This window comes from Notamacropus eugenii, chromosome 2 (genome assembly GCF_028372415.1).
Source record: "Notamacropus eugenii isolate mMacEug1 chromosome 2, mMacEug1.pri_v2, whole genome shotgun sequence".
NCBI classification, from domain to species: Eukaryota; Metazoa; Chordata; class Mammalia; order Diprotodontia; family Macropodidae; genus Notamacropus; species Notamacropus eugenii.
Window position 1 is genome coordinate 299,452,019 of NC_092873.1, and position 24,207 is coordinate 299,476,225.

Sequence of the window (24,207 nt, forward strand, 5' to 3'; positions counted from 1 at the left end):
CCTCATCTGTGTAATGGGGATAATAAGAGCACCCATCTCATGGGATTCTTATGAAGAACACATGAGATAATATATTTAAAATGCTTTCCAAATCCTGATGTCTCTCTAATTGTAAGGTGTCATCATTATTGTTTCCCATAGCCTCAGTTCTCTTAATACTTTTGTCGATCATTGTAGGCAATCAGTCCTGGGTGGGGTGAACTTCAAATACTATGGAAAAAAAATAACCTTTATTGGAAAGAAATGGAAGACTGATGCTTTGAGCTGGGCAGCATTCATTAATTCACCTGGTCACAGACCACCCAGAATGGAGCTTCTCTGTTTATTCATTCTGCTCTTGGCTGTGCATAGACAGACATGGTGGAGCATCGCAGAGCAGGGACTCCTTGGGGGCAACTGGCTTTCAGTTTGTATTGTATAATGGAATCCAGAGCTCTGAGCCCAGCAGAGGAAACCTCATGCCTGCTAGTGAGCCTTCAAAATAAAGCCTCAGAGAGAAAGAGAGATGCTTTAAGCTGAAATGGTGTTAGGTAGCTCCCAAGAGAAAGCTGTTACTACCCCAAGACTGGAATAGAAACCACATCTCAATTAAGTTAAGAAATCCTCGATTAAGGATGCCCAGACAACCTAGCCCTTCTAATTCCTAGGTGCTGAAACAGGATCTTTCATTCCATAGAACCTAGGACAGAAATATTTCAGCAAAATGTTATGCATTTGTTTTTTACTTCTGGGTCACGCAGTAATCCTTGTGCTCCAAGGGTCAGTTTGCCCTTGAAATCTCCACTCTGTACTTCCTTACTTTTAAGCACTAGGGAAGAATTGGGGTGGGGGAAAGGTGTTATATAAACATCAAACATTGTTTGAACCACTGATGGGCACAACTGAAACCACATCATTCTGCCTGTTCACCCTTTTGCCTTTTATGATCTTTATGTTTAAAAAAGAAAAAGAGGAGGAAGAAGGAATGTTAACCAATCTCTAGTGTATCCCCATTTGTTGTATGCCTGGAGAGCCTGCATTTCTTTCCCTGCCTGAACTGTAAATTGTTCACAGGCTGTTTTTGTGTTGCTAAAAGGAAAGATGACTACTCTCTGACCATGGATGAAAGGGGGTGGTTTGGTGAAGTTAGGATAATGGTTAAGTAACAATTTCACTTTGAAAAAGAACTAATGCCTGGAGCTACAAGGTCCCTCAGAAGTCATTTTGTCCAACACTCTCACTTAAACTATGAGGAAAACGAGTCATGTGATGGTTAAGACATTTACCCAACGTCACATAGTTCTAAGGGGCAAAACCAGGATTAGAACTCAAGTCCTCTAGCTTCAAATTAAGAACCTTTCCCATTATACCATGGAAATTCTTGGTTTCTAGTCTTATTTGGCAACATGTGATGCTAGACTGGCTAATGGGAAGAAAGTTGGGCTGGCCTCTCCTGGTTATATGCCTTTCTAGATTTGACTCACAGCTATTTCTGCCATTGATCCAGAGAGGATGAGAAGGTGAATTTTTGTTATCTGTGAGGTTTAGAAAACACATTAATCACAACAATCCTAAAAAACAGGCAACGTAAGAAATATAACTGCATGTTATAGGTGAAGAAACTGAGACTGAGAGACATTATAGAATCATAGATTTAGAGATGCAAAGGACCTTAGAAGTAATCTATTCTGACCCCTCATTTTACTTGTAACCTGAGCTTCCAATCAAGCCTGGAATATTTTGCAGAATATTGTCATAATGGGTGGAGAGAATGTTAATTTGAAGTTACCTTCTTGGGTAAGGTGCAGATAGTGGGAGAGCTTTGGAGAGGAAAAGTATTCTTCATACTTTCTTTGAGAGAGACATACTTGGTTCCAGACACTCTTGGGGACTGATTTCAGGAAGGAAAAAGAGACTCTTGCAGACATGTAAAGGTAACCAGCTCCTACACAGCATGTTTATAACTTCTGGCTGGCCTCCTTAGAAACTTCAGGGCATGTCCTTGAGTGATTGTGGCCTTTTTTTTTTTTTTTTTGGTTAATCTAAGATATTTCACTTCTAGAAGAGAACCCATTCATTCACTGTGTTTTTTCATATTTTCTAACCTGTATAGCTTTTCCAGTTTCTATTTGCTATCTGTATGGATAAATGAACTTATTATTCATAATTTGTGATGATCTTCTATGTCACCAGTATTTGGCAGGAAAAGGTCAAACCAATGGGTGGAATGGAATACACTCCCCATCCACCCTCTTATAAGGGATTGTGACCAAGGAAACTAGTGACTTTTTGTTCTTAACTACTCATGCCCCTAAACCAGCAATGTTTAGGAGCAAATATAGATGTAATTACCGTCCACACTCGTCCTTTAGAGGGGAACAAAGTGGCCGGCCTCAGGTCCCCTTCTACTCTTCTCAAGGCAGAAAAAGCAGTCTTCCTTGGAGACTTGTAGGTGAGATTTCATACATATGTGTATGTATATATGTTTATACACAATGTATACATGTATGTATATGTATACATGTGTGTTTATATCCATGCCCCCCCACAAGCTTGTATTTAGACCATCTATGTGGACATACACATCTTACACAGACAGCACAGACTTTATATACCAATAAAGAAAGAGTCTCAGAAAGGTTGAGTAACTCAACTAAGTTCACACAGTGGTGAGAATGAAAGATAAGACTTAATCCCTGGTCTTCATGACCCCTAGTCTACTGCTCTATTCCATAGACCTGGAGTCTAAGGATGCCCAATATTAAGCAGTTAGAAAGTGGCAGAAGCACAATGTAAACCAACATCTTCTGATGTTCTTTCCCCTACATTATACTGAATTTCAAGTCCTCAACCTTCATTACTTTAATGATTTTGTCTTCTGCCCTCAACAACAGGAGACCTCCTACAGCCCCAAAGCACTTCCTGTCTTGTTGTTGCCATCAACTAGCTCTCAGTAAGTGGTTGTACCTCTCTTCTCTTTGGATCTTCTTAAGTGAAAGATGAGTCTGAGCCTGAGAGTATGACATCTCCTGGGGGAAGAAGATATATGGTCAGAGTACTGATGTGATGTTTGGTGGATGTCACTAAAAGTAACTATAAGAAGAGCTTCTTTTCCTACTGTTTTTTAAAAGTTCACTGTTCCTTGTAACTCATGGTAGGACAGAAGATGGTAAGATGAATAATGAGATCTGACTGCTTCATTGTAGAAAAAGTAAGGGGGATAGTTCTTTCAACTAGAGATAGAAGCACAGGTTCAACCACAATTGGTTGCATTATAGAGTTAGGTATATGTCTTCTGAAACCCAAGGTTCTGTCTCTCACAGAAGATTAAAGGATATATTCAAGGAGGGCATTATTCTCTTCCTTGAGAACCTCAAAGGTGAGGAATGTCCATCAAACATCATGGTTTCCCTTAACAATCCAATATAAATCTATCATTTGTGAATTCATCTAAGTGAAAACTGGCTAGATAATCTTGGGATGTTTAGCCATGAAGGGAGGAAGGAACTTAATCACTTTCTTCAAATACTTAACCATTATGTTCTGCTGGTTCCTAGAAGGCAGAACCAGGGACAAAGGGTGAAAGTTATAGGGAGATAAACTTTGAGTCAACATTTAAAAAACTCTCTAGCCACTAAGGGCTATCTCTAAAATAGAACCAGGTACCTTGGAGAGTGAATTAATTTCTAATCAATGAAGATGTTGAAGTAGAGGTTGGGTGATCATTTGTGGGAGATATTTTAGCTGGGATTAATGCTTTGGGTAAGGCTCAGACTGCATGACCTCTGAGGTCCCTTCCAACTCTGGAGACATGTAGGCGAATGATTTTAAATTAGTGCAGCCTCTTGGGAGAAATGAGTTTCACAAATTCATTGCACATTTTGCAAAGAAGTGTTCTATTTTGTTTGTCCTTAGCTTACCTATTTCAACGTTCAAGGGATGACCTCTCATTCTAGCAACCTGAGTTTAGTCACCCTTTACAATTTCCAGTACTGTAGTCTTGTTTTCTCTTGGTTTTCATTCTTTTCAGACTACAGAGCCATGCCTTTTTCACAAGGAATGTCTGGAGAAAGTAGCTGCTGGTGAAGAGTTAACACATATGGAGAGAACTGCAAAGTTCCCTTAACATTGCTGTTCACAGTACCAACCTGTGAGCCTAGAGCCAGTCAAGTTAGGTAAAGTAGCTTGCCTGTCTTAAGGGGGAAAAGAGAAAGCTGCTCAAGACATGGACATTAGAAACAAGGACATCAGTCACCTGGAAAACCAAGGGTAAACATAAACATACAACCATCCATCACTGCCATCTGGAAGAGATTGGGTGGCAAATGTATTCCTGTTTGGCCCTGCTGTGGGATTTATTTGTATAGCTAAGGATCCCAGGCCAGCATTTCTGTCAACGACAGTTTAGTCAGTGAGGAACTGTGGGCAGAATCATCAATTTGAATTTAAAACATACCTCTCTGTGTGAAGGCAGGCAAAATTCTCCAAATGAACAGGTTAACTAGAGAGATAGGTCTCAATATTTCCAAATCTAAATGGTTACCAAGAGATTGACAGTCAGACCCTGTGCGTGTGATCTGGCATTGGGGAGAGCGATGTGCACCATTCCCTGAAGAAGATATAATATAATAAACACCAAAATAGCTCTAGTAATATCTCAGCGTCTTCTGTTGGGTCAACGACTTCGGGTGATTTTCCAGAACAAAAGTAAATGATAATATGGTCACATTTATATAGCACTTTAAAAGTCACAAATCAGTTTCCTTATAGTATCCTAATGACATAGATAGATTATGGACTTTTATCCTCATTTTATGGTTGTGAAAACTGAAGCTCAGGAACATGCAGGAGAGACACAATTTGGAACTCAAAATTTTGAAAAACAGGAGTTAAAATTTGTTTTTACATTCAATTGGGGAAAAATAAAATATTGAAAACATTTCAATGATCTCTTATGTCTTTCATTTCTAAATCTACTGCTCTATTAATTCAGAAAGCTTTCCTTTGTAACACAGCTAAAAGATTTTTTTTTAAGTTCGACAAAATCAACTGGCACATCCTTAATACTAGTGTCTTCCTTCTATTGTTTATGCGTAATCTATTGATTAGAGACAGATTCTCAGTGGTTGTTTGCATGTTGACTCCCATATTATACCATGAGCTCCTTGAGAAAAGACATTATTTTTGTCTTTCTTTGAATATTTAATATTTCACATACAGCCTGAAATACAAATGTTTAATAAATACCTGTTGACTTGACTTGATAATTCTAAGGCCAAAACCAACCCTCCAATCTCTTCATCTCAGTCTCTCCCCTACATTGTCTTTACCCTACATCTCTAACTCACTTGTCTCTTTCTTGCCTTTTCTCTGCATTTGAGCTTCTTCCCATTGTTATCCCAATGCCCCTACCCCAAGATATTGATTCATTTTTAAGAGAATATTAAATTTAGACTATGGGATATTAATGAATTCTTCTCTCCTTTCTTAATTTATTTAAGTTCTCTTTAAATATTTACCTCTTTAAATGTTTTTTTTCTTGATTATCCCTCCTTGTTAGTTTCAGTTGCAACTTGAACTCCTTCGCTTTTTGGAATATCCCTATTCTATTTCCTAGTTTCTTGTGGCTACGGAAAAATCCCAAATTATTTGAACTGACACACATTCATAACTAAGGCCTTTATCCTTGTTGCTTGAAAAATGTATTGTTTGGCATTGAAATTATGAACTTTAACCACTATATCCTTGGAGGTTTCAAATGTGGGGTTTTTCTGTGATGACAATTTGTGGATTTGATTGTTCAATAATTTTATTCTCTGTGTTTAAAAATTCTGGTGAATTTTCTTATATATTTCCTAAAGTGTGGAAATCATGTTTTTTAGTTTATCATGTTCCTCTGGGAGACCTATGATACTTCAAATGATCCCTGAATATCCTGCTTTGTCTTATATAGATCTCATGTGTTCCCTCAATGTTGTTTTCTTTTGCTTCTCTTTCTGCCAAATATTTTTGTCCATTTTTGTACTTTTGAATTCTAAACATGTAATTTTCTTTTGCAGAGCTTGTGCTTTTTTATAGAGATTGTTCATCTGAGTGCAAATTGAAGCATATTTTATGTCACTTTTTTCTTGTTTATTTTTCTTTCACTTCATAGCTAATTTGGAAATATGTTTTGCATGACTTCATATGTATAATAGGTATCATACTTCTTGCCTTCTCAAGGCAGGAAAGGCAAAAGGGAAGAGAAAGAATTTGAAACTGAAAGTGATTATTTTTTTAAAAATTAAATTTCAAAAATTTTAAAAAGAAATTGTTTATAGTGTTCTACCTTTTCTGTAATCTTTTGTCTTCATTTAAAAAACTTTGGTTTTGGACCTAATTTTTATATTAATGAGACCTTTCAAATTTTTATTTCTCTTTTGAATGATTTGGCAGTTTGGGTTTTTTTTAATATGATCGTTGAAGATTCCATAAGAATTCATGGTTCATTTTCTTCCAATATACCAAGTATCAAAATATCAAGCATAATATTTTTCCAATGTATTATGGCCTTTAAAAATTATTTCCCTCACTTTTTTCTTTTGTTTTAGAATTTTAGTAGTTAGTTTATCTCCTTGAAAATTAGGCTTACATTCAGATTTTCTCCTCTGGATTTCTTTGTCTTTCAGTTTTTTGTCTCTGTATTCCCCTTTTCACCCTAGGTACCTTTTTCTTTTACTACTTTGGCACCTTTCTTCCCCGTGCAATATCCAGAACTGCTTCCAACCCAACGTCTTTGTCTCCTTGAACTGAGGGTGTGGGGTCCAGCTGGTTCTCTCAGGTAAACTCAAAGGAGAGGACTGACCTCAGCTGGTTTTCTAGTTCCCTCTTCTTTGTGTGAGCAAGTCCATTACCCATTTCCTGCTGAGTACTAATACGTCTTCTCTGGCAGCTAGGTGTCAAAGCAAATAGAGCACGGGGCCTAGAATGAGGAAGATCTAAGCTCAAATTCATCTTGAAGTGTTTATTAGTTGGGTGACACTAGACAAGCCATTTAATCTCCATATGCCCCAGTGTCCTCCACGGTAAAATGAGGATAATAACAGCACCTACCTCCTGTGGTTATTGTAAGCATTAAACGGGATGACACATGTAAAGTACGTGCCTGGTGCATAATAGGCACCTCAATTTTCATATTTCTTCCCCACCCTTCCATTGTACTCCTTCCCTTCATTTACATGGGGACAGTGAAATTTTTTTAGTGTTTCAGTTTCCCCGTATTATTCCCTGAGGCTATTTCTTTGTGTTATGTTTCTCTCCTCCTGTCTCATGGGTTAGACTTGAATTCTCTTGATTCGGTGTATATTTCTCTCGCTAGCTCTCTCTGTCTCTCTATCTCTTTGTCTCTCTGTCTCTCTCTCTCTGTGTCTGTCTGTCTGTCTGTCTGTCTGTCTCTCTCTCTCTCTCTCTCTCTCTCTCTCTCTCTCTCTCCATGTGTGCTTCTGTCTCTGTCTCATTCTCTGTCTCTGTCTCTCTGTTTGTAGGGTTGCAGAGGTTTATGGAAAAGAAATTATTTTGGCATAGTGCTGTTGACCCTTGCTATCTTTTCCAGTAACAACTGTGTTTTACAAGTTTGTGAGATTCCTCTGTTCATTGTATAGTCATCCTTTTCTGGCTAGCTTGATATGTCTGTGGTTGAATTAATAGCTCACTTTATCATCTATTTGCTATTTCAAATTATGTTCAATTGGCTTGAAACCGAATTAAGAATTTCCCTATAGTCTACATGTGGGGAGTACCCATTAAAACTATTTCTGAAACAAAATTGTGAAATTCTTTTGCATGGGAGTTTAGCTTTGTTAGTATTCTATATCCAGGAACAAAATGATCCAAGCAATCCTTCTCGGTGTATAGCTAGTCAAAGTTGGGGTGTCCCTCTTCTACTTACCAAGTCCAGTATTCTGCCCCCTCTCAAAACTTATCATGTCCATAGTCAACAACTAAATACTTAGTTCTTCATAAAGAAACATGACCCACCATCAGTACAAAATGTACTTTGGGTTCTTTTGCTGGCAGTGGTGATAGATTTGCATTGATCCATCTACACACTTTCCCCCGGGGCACATATTTTCAAGACAGCTGGCTAGAGTTAGAAGGAGTTAGTCTGTGGAATGAAATAGTTAAACTAATTGACCCACACAGGGATCAAGTCTGGGACCTTGACCTCAAGATCAGGATGCACCAACCAACTAAACGAACCACTTCACCCCAACAACACACTCCTCATCTGTCTTCATATTGAAAAGATAGTCCTCAAAGGCTGTCTGGCTGGCATCTATTAGGTGACATTATTCCTTCAGATGGTTTTGACTAGATTGAATTTTCTTTATCCTTAGTACATTTTCTAAGTCTTCCTATGCTGAAAATAAATTCTGGGTGGTATAGATAGTAGACAAAATAAATTCTTGTTCACTATTACCTGTCTGTGGCAAGATACTCCCCCACTAATCCATCAATCAATAAAGATTTACGAAGTACCTACTATGTGTCATGTATTGTACTTGGAGCTGCTTTAATTTTAAGACAGTGGTTATTCAATCTTTTCAGTGCACAGACCACATGGGTAGATGGAGAAACAATCTCTTTTGCCACCAGTGTTTAACACAGTGCTAAAATAGTATGGCACATAGTAGGTGTTTAATAAATGTTTATTTTCTGACTTGCTCCTATTTATGATCACCTACAAAATCTTAACAAAATTAGTAGAAGGACAGTGTTGCTGTTGAACTAGTCTAAGTTCCATTTCCTCATGGCTCACTCCAGTTCAAAGTAGTACACATTTTATTAGGCACCTCTTATGTTCAAGAGACCATGCTCGGTGTTAAAAGTAAAAAAAGACAAAAAGCAAAAGCATCTCTACCCACAGAGAAAGTACATTTTACTTAAGAGTGGTGGCTGTGATATGATATGTAAATAGGTGAGTGTTAAACGATGTAAGGAATGCTGGGAGCAAAAGAGAGATCAAGAAAAGGTGTTCTAGGAATATTTGGAAAGGAAAGAAGAAAGCATTTATTAAGCATCTCCATTTTAAAGTTGAGGAACTGAGGAAAACAGAGGTTAAGCGACTTGATCAAGATCTTATTCACTTAGTAAGTGTCTGAAACTGAATTTGAATTCAGTTTTCTTGACTCCAGATCCAGTACTCTATCTATTGCACCACCTAGCTGCCTTTGGGAAAGGAGAGAACACTAATCACTGGGAGGGGATCAGGAAAGGCTGCCTTGAGGAGAGTGGCATGCAGTGGTTGGCTAGTCCTCAATCATCTTGTTTTCTACTCTTATTTCACAACATTCCCATACATGCACTTGCCATTCTAATCAAACTGCCCTTCTAGTTAGTCCCTGAACATGACATTCCATCTCCTGATTTATTCAAGTGACCCTTTATGCTGGGCATGTACTTCCTCCAAACTTCCATCTCAAAGAATCCTTTGGCTCTTTCAGAACAATGCCTAAATGCCAACTCCTATGTGAGATTATTTTCTAGATCTCAGTACTTTCTTCCTCTTAAAAATACCCTGTTGGGGGTGTAAGCTCAGTCTCATGTGGACTGTCTCGGGCAGGTAAAAGTGAGGACTTCTAACCTCAGAGTTCTCATGAGGCCCCCCAGGGAACAGCTGGGAATTGAGGCATGAGACACGGGCTATCTCGTGCATCTCCACCTCTTCTCCGTGGGATACGTGCTGGGGAGAGCATCCCACCCTTGAGATTGGCCCGGGGTCTGAGCACACCTGTTGTTGACTAAGCTAAGGGATGAGAGCACGCCCGGTATTCACGTGCAAACTATGTGGCAGGAGAGCTTAAGTAGGGCCAGGAAAGCCTGAAGGCGCTCTTTGCGCTGAAGGGCCCTTAGAGGGCAGAGGGTCCCTCCCCTCTCCCCTCTCCCACTCCCATTCTCTTACTGTAAGATCTTTGCCTCCTTGGGAGGAGGAGGATTCCTCTCTCCTGAGGAAGAATTCACCCTGCACATGTAACCAAGACCCTGAGTAAAGCCTAACCCTTGTTCAACTCTGGAAAGTCTCTTCTCTCATACGTTTATCCAGTTTGGCCAGCCGAAGACCTGCGACAGGTAAGGAAAGACTCGGGTAGCCCATCGGCCTCTAGGCCGGACAATACCCTGTATTTACTTTCTGTATGCTTGCTTGTATACATGTTGCATCTCCCATCCCCTGGCAGAATAAAATCCCCTTGAGTTTAAGGACAATATCTTTGTGCTTTGTGCATAGTAGGTGCTTGATACACATTTATCTAGTTGCACTGATCCTTGGAAGTACATGTATTTTCTTTTTTTTTTTTTTTAATTAATTTTTAACATTTATTTTCACACAATTTTGGGTTACAAATTTTCTCCCCTTTTATCTCCTCCCCCCCCCCAAACCCGAGCTTTCTAATTGCCCCTGTGACCTATCTGCTCTCTCCTCTATCCTCCCTCCCTGCCCTTGTCTCCATCTTCTCTTTTGTCCTGTAGGACCAGATAGCTTTCTTGACCCCTTAACCTGTATTTCTTGTTACCCAGTGGTAAGAACATTACATTTGGTCCTAACACTTTGAGTTCTAACCTCCTTAGCTCCCTCCCTCTCCACCCCTTCCCCTTGAAAGACAGGCAATTCAATATAGGCCATATCTGTTTAGTTTTGCAAATGATTTCCATACTAGTTGTGTTGTATAGGACTAATTATATTTCCCGCCATCCTATCCTGTCCCCCTTTACTTCTATTTTCTTATGGTCCTTTCCCTCCCCATGAGTGTCGACCTCGTATTGCATTCTCCTCCCCATGCCCTCCCCTCCATCCTCCCCCCCCACCCTGCTTGTGCCCCTGTCCCCCACTCTCCTGTATTATGAGATAGGTTTTCCTATCAAAATGAGTGTGCATTATATTCTTTCCTTTAGTGGAATGTGATAAGAGTAGACCTCATGTTTTTCTCTTGCCTCCCCTCTTTATCCCACCACTAATAAGTCTTTTGCTTGCCTCTTTTGTGAGAGATAATTTGCCCCATATAACTTCTCCCTTTCTCCTCCCAATATTTCTCTCTCACTGCTTGATTTCATTTTTTTTAATATATGATCCCATCCTCTTCAATTCACTCTGTGCACTCTGTCTCTATGTATGTGTGCGTGTGTGCATGTGTGTGTGTGTGTACTCCCACCGACTGCCCAGATACTGAAATGTTTCAAGAGTTATAAATATTGTCTTTCCATGTAGGAATGTAAACAGTTCAACTTTAGTAAGTCCCTTATGATTTCTCTTTGCTGTTCGCCTTTTCATGGTTTTCTTCATTCTTGTGTTAGAAAGTCAAATTTTCTTTCCAGCTCTGGTCTTTTCATCAGGAAAATTTGAAAGTCTTCTATTTCATTGAAAGACCATTTTTTCTCCTGAAGTATTATACTCAGTTTTGCTGGGTAGGTGATTCTTGGCTTCAGTCCTAGTTCCTTTGACTTCTGGAATATCCTATTCCATTCCCTTCTATCCCTCAATGTAGAGGGTGCCAGATCTTGTGCTATCTTGATTGTATTTCCACAATACTTGAATTGTTTCTTTCTAGCTGCTTGCAATATTTTCTCTTTCACGTGGGAATTCTGGAATTTGGCCACAATGCTCCTAGGAGTTTCTCTTTTTGGATCTCTTTCATGCGGTGTTCTGCGGATTCCTTGAATATTTATTTTGCCTTCTGGTTCTAGAATCTCAGGGCAGTTTTCCTTGATAATTTCATGGAAGATGATGTCTAGGCTCTTCTTTTGATCATGGTTTTCAGGTAGTCCCAGAATTTTTACATTGTCTCTCCTGATTCTATTTTCCAGGTCAGTTGTTTTTCCAATAAGATATTTCACATTATCTTCCATTTTTTGAATCTGCGCGGTATGTTCTGAGATATCTGTCTTTCTCATAAAGTCCTTAGCGTCCATCTGTACCATTCCAGTTTTGAAAGATCTATTTTCTTCAGTGAGCTTTTGAATCTCCTTTTCCATTTGGTTAATTCTGCTTTTGAAAGCATTCTTCTCCTCATTGGCCCCTTGCACCTCCCTTGCCAGCTGAGTCAGGCTAGTTCTCAAGGTGCCAATTTCTTCAAGATTTTTTTGGTTCTCCTTTAGCAGGGAGCTGATCTGCTTTTCATGCTTCTCCCTCATCCCTCTCATTTCCCTTCCCAGTCTTTCCTCCACCTCTCTAACTTGATTTTCAAAATTCCTCTTGAGCTCTTCCATGGCCCGAGCCCATTGGGTGGGCTGAGACACAGAATCCTCGATTTCTGTGTCTTTGCCTGATGGCAAGCATTGTTCCTCCCCATCAGAAAGGAAGGGAGGAAGTGTCTTTTCTCCGGTAAAGTACCCTTCAATAGTTTTATTTCTTTTCCCATTTCTTGGCATTTTCTCCAACCAGAGGCCTGACCTCTGAATGTTCTTCTCACACCCACCTCACCTCCTGGTCCTCCCAGCCAGCATTTGGGGACTGAGATTCAAATGCTGCTTCCCGCCCTAGGATTTTTGGAGGGGGCAGGGCTGCTATTCAGTGTGAGAATTAAGTTCAGGTGGTCAGGGGCAGGGCCGCCTCTCAGGCATAGTTCCCTCTGGGGGTTTATGCACAGACCTTCCACAATGGATCCAGGCTCCTGCCCATTTGGGGAGCCCCCGTCCGCAGCTGCCTCTCAGCCCCCACCTCCCGGGGGGACCCGAGCCTTGGGGGCACCCCACTCCCCTCTCAACCTGCCAAAGAGACTCTATCACCCACCCCCGTCAGTCACCTGTTGGTGGGGGGGCCCATGCCGCCGCTGAAGATCCCGCCTCCGGAGCCCTCTCAGATCTGTGCCTCTTGGAGCCATGGCCGCCGCCGCCGCAGGTCCGGGCTGGGCTCCGCGTCTGCAGCGCGACGGACCTTTTGCGAGAGGTTTGCAGGTCCCTCTGTGGGTGGGGGGACCCGCGTGGCTGCTGGAGATCCCGTCCCCGTAGCCCTCTCGGATCTCCTCCCCTCAGTGTCGTGGCCGCGGCAGGGCCGCACTCCGCTCCCTGTCCCAGCGCCCAGTCTGCGGCGCGAAGGACCCCCCGCGAGAGGTCTGCAGGTCTCTCCGGAGCAGGAATCTCCCTCGCTCCAATACTCCGTGGTCTCTGGGTGCAGAATTCGCCCTGGCTTGGTCCCCTCTAGCCGTTCTGTGGTTTGTGTGTTCGGAGCTATGTGTATGTGCAGTACATGTATTTTCAAAGAGAGCAATGAGGAATGAATGCATTCCAGGTATAGGGGATAACCTGTATAAAAAATATGGAAGTGGAAAATTGCTTGTTGAGTCTGAAGAATAGTTTAAAAAAATGAAAAGAAGAAAAAGCTTTATTTTATTTTCTCTTCCTTCTGCTTCCTAGACTGTTAGCCTTATCCTTTTAAAGGGAAGGAAATTTAAACCTATCAAGCTTAATCTTCTTCCAAGTTTATTCCCAAGTGATCTTGTTCTCCCCTCCCTTCTAATTAAGTTTTGTGATAGGCTGAGCTCTGATTTCTTCACAGCAAGAGTGCAAATAAATCAAGTGACCAATTTAAAATTTCCTTCCTCCGAGGATTACGAGCTATGGGTCTTTCCTCCAGCTCTCCCAAAATCCAAACTGTTTTTTAAAAGGATCATTTTTTTCACGTAACCTAAAGTTTAATTGGCCTTGTCCTCAAATAGTAACTGACTTAAGAAAAGACATGGTATTTAGTTCATGGCCTCTTCCAGACTATGCTTCTTCCATATTCACGAGGAATCTATCAAGATCTATGGTTGCAAGCAGAGACTCAAATCTGGTTCAGGTGTATTTTGGAGACTTTCCATGATCCTATCAAAGAATGAGTTTCAATTCTGTCTTGGATTGATGGTATTTGTTGAGTATTGGTCTAGTAATTTTTTAAAACATGCTTGGAATTACAGAATGACAGAATTTGAGCTGGAAGGGACCTTAGCAGCGTGTTAATCCAAACCATACCCAAAGGAATTTCTACTATATCATATGTAACAAGTGGTCATTCAAGCTTTTTTTGAAGATTGTAAATGAAAATGTAAATGCCTTGTAAGATAACTCATTCTACTCTAATTTTTGTAAGCTTTTTTTTTTTTTTGATGCCATTAATAAATCAAGATTTCATTGAATGAGAATATCCTGGTAGAAACTGGGTATTATAGATATAAGAGAATTGGTCTTTCCCTAACTTAATCACAGAAAAAGAGCCAGATAATGGGGTGTTAAACTAACTGTAAAATGTAGTCACATCAGGTTACCTCTTTATGAGGTGAGAATTAGGTCCTTGAGTAAAATTTAAAAGTAGCAACAGTAGAAAGGCCACACCTTTTGGCAAATCTTTAAAAGTCAGTTCATTGGGTCCAGAGGGACACACTCTAGGAAGAATTCAGCTCCTGATGGGATGAGCAGAAGAAGGATAGAACTGGAGAAAGGGAAGCTGTAGGAAGCAACATGGTGCCATGTGGAACTAAGAGAGCTGGAGGAAGGGCAGAAGTGACTGTTCTCAAGAAAGGGACCAGGATTCTGGAAATGAAACTAAGTGGACTGATTGAGGATGAGGTGTGTTGGTCCAGAAGATATATTGTTAAAACTCTTGGATTTTTGCATCTCTTCCCTCCTTAAATTCCTTTGTAGGATCCAGAAATATTTTCCTGAGAGCGTAAGAGTAAGTTTATTTCCCTTTCTTGTTTTAAATATTTGCTTTGTCTTATAAACAATAGAAAATACTAGTAATCGATAGTTGGAATTGCTCTTTCGAGGAATACAATTGGGAGGAAGCAAATGAAAGGAGAAATATCCTCAGAGAAGAGATGTAAATAAATATAAAACTGAACTGTCTTGCCAGAAGCATTGTCTCTGGATGGGAGCTCAGAGATAACAGAAAGACATTTAAAAAGATATAAACAAAATTATCTTTCACTACAGCTTTCTGGCAGGAAGAAGGATCATCTTTACTAAGAAAACCCATCTAGGCAAAGAGGCATTAATAAGTTGCAGGACACCTTCTCCTTTAATATTCCCATATAAGCAAAGTATACGGCATGATCCCAAACTTCAAGGTGCTTGCGATTTAGTTTGAGAAACATGTTACATACAGCAAATTTATATAGTTCCTATAGTGAGAGCCATAAGTTCAGAGGAAAAAGAAATCAGTGAGATAAGGAGTAGTCAAGGAAGGCTTCATGGAGTAGGTAAATTTTAGCAGAGCTCTGAAGGATTGTATCATCGTAATAACAGCTAGCATTTTTATTGAGCAAAGTACTTTCAATATACCAATTATCTCATCTGAAGCTCACAGTAGCCTACCTCACAAGGTAGGGTGCTATTATTATCTATATTTTACAGATCAAAAAACTGAGACTAAGAATGATTAAGTGACTTAAGTGCCAAGGATTACAATGAAAAGAAATGCCTAAGTCTGGATTTGAACTCAGATCTTCATTCTACATCAAACACTCTATCCAATAGTCACCTGGATCCCTATTTGGAAAGATGGCTTTTTTCATAAGACTGTTTTATTCCCAGTACTGTTCTTGATTTTCTCAGTGCTCCTGAGAACTGTCTCTTCTGGAAGCATCAAGTTAATAGTATCATCCACCTTTGTCACACCTACAAATATGTCTACGTTTTCTATTTAAATGGTTGCATACCTATATATCTTTATTTTTGTTTTTTATTTGAATCTTGTTAGATCCATGTACAAGACTACGTAAGTGAGACCACCAATGTCTCATTGTTTGCAATGCCAATTTAGTTAGTTTTTGGAATGTCCACATCTGTGATTTCATTGGTATAGGGGACATCCTAGTGGAGAAATTCCCTCTACCAAGGCAGATTGGCAGCTTCTCTGTACTATATAGTTTTAGAGAGTTCCTTGAGGCACTGAAGATTAAGTGACTTGACCAACATTACACAGTCAGTATGTGTCAGAGGCAAAACTTGTCCCTAGGTCTGTAACTGACAGGTCCCCCTCTCCATCCACTATGTCACAGATGCCTGCTTTTCATTGCTTATCCTATATAAATTTCGTTAGTGGGATCTCCATGTACTTTTTTTCATGTGACAGAAACAGAAGACATGGACTGAGGTGGGAGGAAGGCTTCATGTGCTATCCATAACATACCTCAAAAGTGATTTTTAAAAATAATTAAAAATTTATTACATAGGCCACTTGAAGACCTCTGTTGAAGGAGAACTCATTTCACTTTTCGATAGCTCTAGGTTAAAAAATACTTACAATCACCTTGCCTTTGTCTCTTTTGCAACTTCTACCCATTGTTCTATGGCCTTCTCACTCTGAAATTTTCTTCTCTGCCAACCCCCTTGTCTCACTGGTGATTATGTCCTGGGGCCTCCATTCCCAGAATGGATTCTGGCTGACCAAACCTTCAATCCTCTCCCTACTTTGCTTCTAACTATTCTGATTTTAACTATAGGCTCTGGGTACCTAGTCTCATCTCCCCACTACTTTTTGTGTGTTGAAGACCTTTCTTTTCACTTATATTTTCATCCCTAGCACTTAGCACAGTGCCTAGTACAGAATAATAGCCTAACAAATGCTTGTTGCCTTGCCTTGCCCTGCTTCAGGTTAATCCTCTTGGGATAAATAAAAGAAATCTTTTCTCTCTTCCTTCAAAACTCCTACAGGTAGTCGAAGGAAGGCAACTAAAATATTTTCCTTTCTTCTGTTGTCCAAGGATATATGCCCACATTTTCTTTGAAAGATCCTCAGATGGCAATATCTTGAGGCTCTCCATACAAGACTGGCCATCCAAGTCCAGATGCCCTCCTTCTTGTCATATGACACTCAACCACTTCTCAGGTGGATCATTCAACAAAGGGCAGAGACAGTAGTAATCTTATAAGACATTATCTCCTCCTTAAAAAAAAGCAAAACATTGTTTGGTATTGTTTTTTGACATTTTCTTCCCATTAGAAATATTATCAGGTATCTTATTCCTTCTATATGGTTTTTACCTTTAAAAGAAACTAGTTTTTATTGGCATTTCTGTTTATTTTTACATCATCTACAGTTAAATACATCTCACCCTTCCATCTCCAAAAGAATAATCCCTCATAACAAAGAACAAGAGGAAAATAATAGGATAGCAAATTTAACTAGCAAATCATGCAAGTCTGATGTTATATGAAGCAGAAGGTTCTCTGTAAGGTCAAGCTTGGTCATCAAAACTGCATAATATTCAGCTTTGTTGGTTTTGTTTCTTCAATTTAATTTTGTTTCCTGCTCTCCTCGTTCTATTTCCTTCACTTGGTATTTGTTTTTCTAAGTCCTCCTTTGTGCTCCTGTATTTATCAGATTAATTAATATACACATTAATACTCTATTACTTAACTGTAACAAAACTTGGTCCAATTCAAATGTCTCTGGTGATATTTCCTGTGCACACAGTATTATAAAGGTTTCCTTCTTGGGTCCAATTAGACAATGTGCAGGGACTGTTTGATCAGCAGACAGTATGGTTCTTTGTCTTCACCCACCCAGGACAGACAATTTTCTGTCATCTGTCAGAGCAGCAGCAGCAGCAAGGACATTTTGGATTGGTCTGCATCTGTAATTTAGTTGGTATAGAGAGCCTCAGAACTGGAGCATTTACCCAGTGGGTAAGCTGGCTTCAGGTACTGAGGCAGGAGGATTGGAGAGAGAGGGCCGTTATGAGCTATGAACAACTCCAGCAGTGTTCTGAGGGATTCTACTATAATCTGGGACCTCCCCTGGAGTATATTGAAACTTCTGTCAAGTTCCAGGGTTGAGCACCTTCACGATACCCCATTTCTGAAAGGAGGACTGGTCTGGTTTCAGAGAAGAAAGAGGAGACAGAATCTTGTGATGATCCAGAAATGTACTAAATATACTAAAAACAAAACAAAAAACCCTCAACAACCAACACAAAGAAAAGGAAAGAAATGTCCACAAGAAAAATAGCAGAGATGAAGGAAATGAGAAACCAAGAAAAAGCTCCTAATACAATTAAACAAATCTATGGGGTTAGAGAATAACCCTTGGTCCACACAAAGCCCACGAAGAGTTTCTCCAGAAGCTGTCAAACACATCATAAAATTCAAGCTTAATTGCACATGCTTGTTGCCTAGGGGCAGTCAATATTTTACAGATCATCTCTATTTTTATGGTGTGATTCTGTGGAGGCTGGACTCAACATGACTGTTAATGACATCCTATCACATGAGAGGTCACTGGAAATGGGAGAGGAGTCACACTCTTGAACTAGCTGCTTCTAAAGCACTGGTCCTTAACTTGTATAACTAGCATATTAGAGAAGGAATCAAGAAAAATGACTTCTTTTCCTATTTCATTCTCCCTCGCATCATAGTATTTTTGCATATATTTCTATGTCTTTGGGGCAGTTCGGTGGTGCAGTGGACAGAACCCTGAGCCTGGAATCAGGAATACCTGAGTTCAAATCCCCCACTCAGACACCTAGTAGTTGTGTGACCCTGGGCAGGTTACTTAACCCAATTTTCCTCAGTTTCCTCATCTGTAAAATGAGCTGGAGAAGGGAATGACAAATCACTCCAGTATCTTTGCCAAGAAATTCCAAATGGAGTCATGATTAAAAAAAAGATTGAACAACTATCTTTTTTATCTCTATTCATATATACATGTGTATACATGTGTGTATATATACATATAAATGTATGTGTATATATGTTATATATATAATGACATTAGATCGTAAACTTGAGATCAAGAGCTCTGCTCTATGTCTCTTAAAATTCCTCTTTCGGTGCCTTCCACATAATAGATGCTTAAAAAATTTTAGTGAGTGAATGAATCTCTTCCTGGCCATTTGGCTTGCTTCTCTTGGGGAGAAATTCCATAACTTCTTAATGGTTTTTATCTTTCCAAATGTGGAAAGAGATGATCATAAGAGCTGACATTATTTTGCCTTATGGGTTCCATAAGCACTAGAAAGAAAAATGTGATTTTCCTAAAGCATACCTCTGACCATATTACTCCCATACTCAAAAAAAAAAATAATAACTCCAGTGTCTCCTTATTATCTTTATGATTAAATGCAATTTCCTCTGTTTGGTATTTAAAACCCTTTGTAATGTGGTTACAGTCTACCTTTCTAGCATTATTATGCATTCAGATTCGCTGTGGTTCAGTCAAACTGGCCTTCTTACATTTCCTCATATACTAAAAACCCTCCCGTCTTTTAAGTACTCATGATAGGTGTGTCTTCTTTATTCATTATAAATCTCCATCTCTTTCATTCCTAAATCTTAAGACATGTTTTCCAATGTATTTTTCCATCTTTTCCTATATCCTTCTTTCCATTAAAGTCACCAAGAATTAGAGTGTATTTTGATTTAATATGGATCTTCTTGTCAAGTTCTCCATAGAATTTCTCTACCTCTCATTCTTTGCAGCAGATGTTGGCCCACAAACAGCAGTTATCTTCATGGTGGTCCATGCTTAACCTAAGTACTGCGAGAGGATATGACCAAATGTCCCATGAAATGATGCTTCTTTTGTTGCCTTTGGAAGCAGGATAAAAACCAACTCACCCAACTCCATTATTTGTTTCTCCAAAGAGAAATTCTTGAAAGCACTCTTTCCATTTACCTGAAAATTCCCTTTGCATTCTGGTTGCATTTACAACAAAACTGAAATGGTTCCATTTCTCTAGTAACCTGTCACCCCGTTGGTCCTAGGACAAGGACCTCACATTTTAGAACACCAAGACTCAAGTTCATGTTAATGTACTTAAAACTGTGATTCTTAGTAACTCCAATCCTGCTTCTGACTTTCTGCCACTATCTTTGAAATAATGGTGAAGGGTTTCACAGGACTCAAGACCATTCCATATTTTTCTTTGTTCATGGCCTGACATGATTAATGAATTCATTAGCCTCTCCATACTTAGCTGGGCTAGTCTTTCCAAAGCAGAGTCTGTTGTCAGAACTGTGCTGAAAAACTTTAAAACATCATAGAAACTGACAGGATGTCCATACCACAATAAGGCATTATGGCAAACTTTTCCATGAGATAGACGTTCTAGAAATAATTATCCCTATTTTACAGATCAGAAAATTGAGGCTTAGAAAGTTTGATTAACTTGTCCACAGTTACTTAGATATTGAGTTTGAGAGGCATGATTCAAATCCAGATAACGTGACTTAAGGGTTCATCACTCTTTCCCCCACACCTTGCAGCTAGTCTCTCTAGGAGTCTAAGGTTTTACTTGTATAGCCTCAGACTTAGGTTTGTGTTGCATTAGCTAGTCTATTGATGAAAAAAATGATTGTACACAATACTCAATTACAATGTTTGTAATCTAGACTGGTAGAAGTGTGGGTTTAGTTCCTCGTGTTATAATGAGTGTTTGGGTTTTTTTTGGGGGGGGGGGGGAGAGCAGCACACACAAACAATCTCCAAGATCTTTTAAGTTACTCCTGATCAGAGATCATGCCTTCCATTTCTTTTATATGCACCACAATGAATAGCAAAATGCTGGACACTGTGTTCCTTTGACTTTCAAGTCAATATCTCAGTGGGTCCTATTTTTTATTCATTTAAGTTGTTTTTTTTCACTCCTACATTGCATTTCCCTACATATCCTCTTGCTCTGATCTCCCAGTTATTCCATTTCCTTCTAGGTATGGGTCCTTCATTCACACAACCTCAGAGCTGTGAAGTTCCAATGGTTTCCATTTCCAGACCACTAGCTAGATGGGAATGGAACCAAAATTTCTCAAGTTAAGAGTTCCAAGGAGGACTTTGGAGGCAGTCCATCTTTTAAATGGCCTTGGTTTATGAATGAAAGGCTGATCAACAGCCCCAGTGTCAGCTGGAAGGTGACAGTAGTCCAGCCTCTGCCACTGAACCTGATGCTGCCTTTACCTCCTCTTGGGGCTCTGACTGGACCACAGGAAGACTCTGTTGCATTTAAGTAATTTATGGGGTGCTAAGAAGTTCCTTAAACTATTATTAAAAACATACAAAATCGTCCTTGGTTAGCTCTCTAGTAACTCAGACTTCTAACTAAGCAGAACTGATAGGCCAGCCTTTTGATGTTTAATGAACTCTGAAGCAGATGTGAGATGTGATAGATAGGAGGGCAGCGGTGATTTAGTGGTCATGAAAAGAAACGATGAGATCCCTCTCTTTAAAAAGAAAACGTAGCTAAAAGGAGAGCTTTTGGGTTTTTATTCCCTTTGCCCTCCCTCCCCCACCTCAATCCCACCAATCCCTTCCCCTCCTTTCTTAGTCCACATGTTTTTGATTTCCTTATCCTCGTGCCTCTCTGTATTGGAGCGTTTCCATTCAGGCACCCTCAGAACACTGCAAACTAATTAGCCTTGGATACAGCCACAGGAAGTCAGGCTGCCAAATCCTCTTTCCCCCACAATTCCTCAACATTCTGAGCCTGCCTCAGGCCCAGGGACTTGTGCTGGGCCTCTCTGTATAGGTTGCCAGTTCTAATTTTACAATTTCCCGTCACCTTATCAAATATGCCCCAGGCCTGCCTTTGGAGGGGGGTAGGGGCCAAGGCTTTGGAACCAATACCGTGCGGTGTGCCTTTCCCTCAAGCCCCTTCTCTGTTTTCTCCCCACAATTAAGGACCCTTGCTTGGATCCAGTTTCAGTGCTGACTTGTTAATCTGACCTTGGCTAATGCTTTTTAAAGGGAGCCTCACCCATCATACAACTCTCAAGGTACCTTGCTCACCCTCTCCTCCTTATACCTCCTTGAGCACATATTTATCGGTGACATTTCTTAAAAGCATATTATCTTGCATACTATTGTATACTTGTATACTACTCTTTTGTCCCAGTAACCCTTGGCAACAGCTAGGTGGGGTTTGCAGGCAGAGTTCAATGGAATGAGTTCTGGGAGTCCTTTAGTGAACATAGGAGTCCTAGTGCTTTCATAAAAGGCAATTCCTTTCTAGTGTAAACTGAATTGGGCATTAATGCTGAGGGAACTCCAACATCCTGATCTTGGATGATAGGGAACTAGTAGAATTTCTATGTGTTCTTTCCTACAATACTTTATTTCTTGGACATAACTAAATAGTCTTTTCATTTTCCTTTTTCACAATCAGGAAATATGTGTAGAATGGCCAACAGACCCATGGGATCCTGGGGAGAGTTCTTCCTGCCCATTGCCTACAGACACCTCAACCAACTCAATTAAATTCAATTTGATGAACATTTGTTAAGCACCTATGACATACGGAGAGCTGGGAAATTTACTCACTCTTAGTTCCCAGGTTTCTTGAGTAGAATGATTCAAGCACTTGACTATGATTATAATACATGATCTCTCACTTTGCTGCTATTCCTGTTCTGATTGTTGAGTTATACCTGTAGCATGTGGTCCAGCACTCCAAGCTCTGGGCTTACATGGACCATGTTGAATCTTAGGGGCAGTGCCAAAGAACTCTATCTCTTTGGTTTAATTTGCCCCTATCTTAAGGTTTTCTCAGAGTATAGCTTGAAAATAACATATGACTAGCTCTACATATAAGTGGAGAAAAAGGATGGCTTGTGCAAGCTCAGGTAAAAATGCACATAGGGTCTAAAACAACCTTCATTCACCCCATATAAATGCATAAAATACATAAAGGACTCACAGTAGTCCATAAATGATGAGTTCTTCTCCCTCTCCAACTGAACCCTGTCTAATCCTTGAGAGTCATACTGTTCCCTGTGGTATGAACTTCATAAGAAGGAAACAAACAGGTTGCTAGACATATATACATACATACACTCATTCTAATGAATTTTATTCCCCTCCCCCAAGAATATATACTTAATATCCTTTTAGAATAATTAGTTTCATTTAAGTTTAGAAGGAATATAATTGCTCCTAGGGACCATTTAATTCCCGCCTCTGTGATTTTAGGGAGTTATTTTAAACAAAAAACTTATTAGTTCAATCACAATTTCTCTGAGGCCCCAGTGATGAAAATTTCTGATATTAAACCAAAGGTTGGGCTCTCTGCTTTAATTTGCATATATGCATGCACACACATGTATATACAGGTTTGTTTATATATACATATCTGCACATATTTATATGTTGGTACATGTATATACTTTAACGCTTGGCCTCTTTGTGGTTGAAGCAAAATTTGCCTTTCTGGAAATGTTTATGCAATGCGACAGCTGATTATGTTGTGTATTGATTGATTGTACTGTGTATTAATTTGTATATAATCTTCTGGGATTTTTTTGTGGTTTATCTTATGATTGAAATGTACATAATGGTTGTCTCCTTTGATTTTATTTTGCACTTTTATTATCAGATATTTACTTAACCATGTAAAATATAATATACAATCAAAATATCTATAAGCTTATCCATGTAAACATTCATTGAATAAACTAAAAATCATTGTGAATAGATAGGCACCAAGATGTGAAGTTGGAAAAAGAACAAACCTTGCCTCAGGATTTCCCTTAGTCCTTGAGTAAAATTCAAAATGACTGAGGGTGTGATGGTCTTCCTTAATATTCCTATTCTCTGTCATAGTTTACTTCCAACTTCTCTTTCTCTTTTTTCTTTCTTTTAAATTAATTTTATTTATTTTCAGTGTTTCACAATCACTACCATACAACTTAGATTATTATTTTTCCTTCCCTCCCCTCTACTTCCCCCCCAAGATGCCATACAATCCTATATAGGTTCTACACATACATTCCTATTAAATACATTTTCACCATAGTCATGCTGTGCAGAAGAATTAAAATGAATGGGAGAAACCATCTAACAAATCAAAACACAATAAACACACACACAAAAATGATCTGCTACATCGTGTGATTGAATTCCAAAGATCTTTCTCTAAATGTAGAGGGTATTTTGCCTTAGAAGACCATTGAGAATTTTTTTTAAGTCCTTGCATTGCTACGAAGTTCCAAATCTACCAGAAAAAACTCTCGCACACTGTGGTTGTTGCTGTGCACAGAGTTCTCCTGGTTCTGCTCCTTTTGCTCAGCATCAAATCATTTAAGTCTTTCCAGGCCTCTCTGAAGTCTTCCTGTTCATCATTTCTTATAGCACAATAGTATTCCATTACATTCATATATCATAATTTATTCAGCCATTCCCCAATTGATGGGCATCCCCTTGTTTTCCAGTTTTTGGCCACCACAAAGAGTGCTGCTATTAATATTTTTGTACATGTGGAACCCTTTCCCATTTTTTGAATTTCTTGG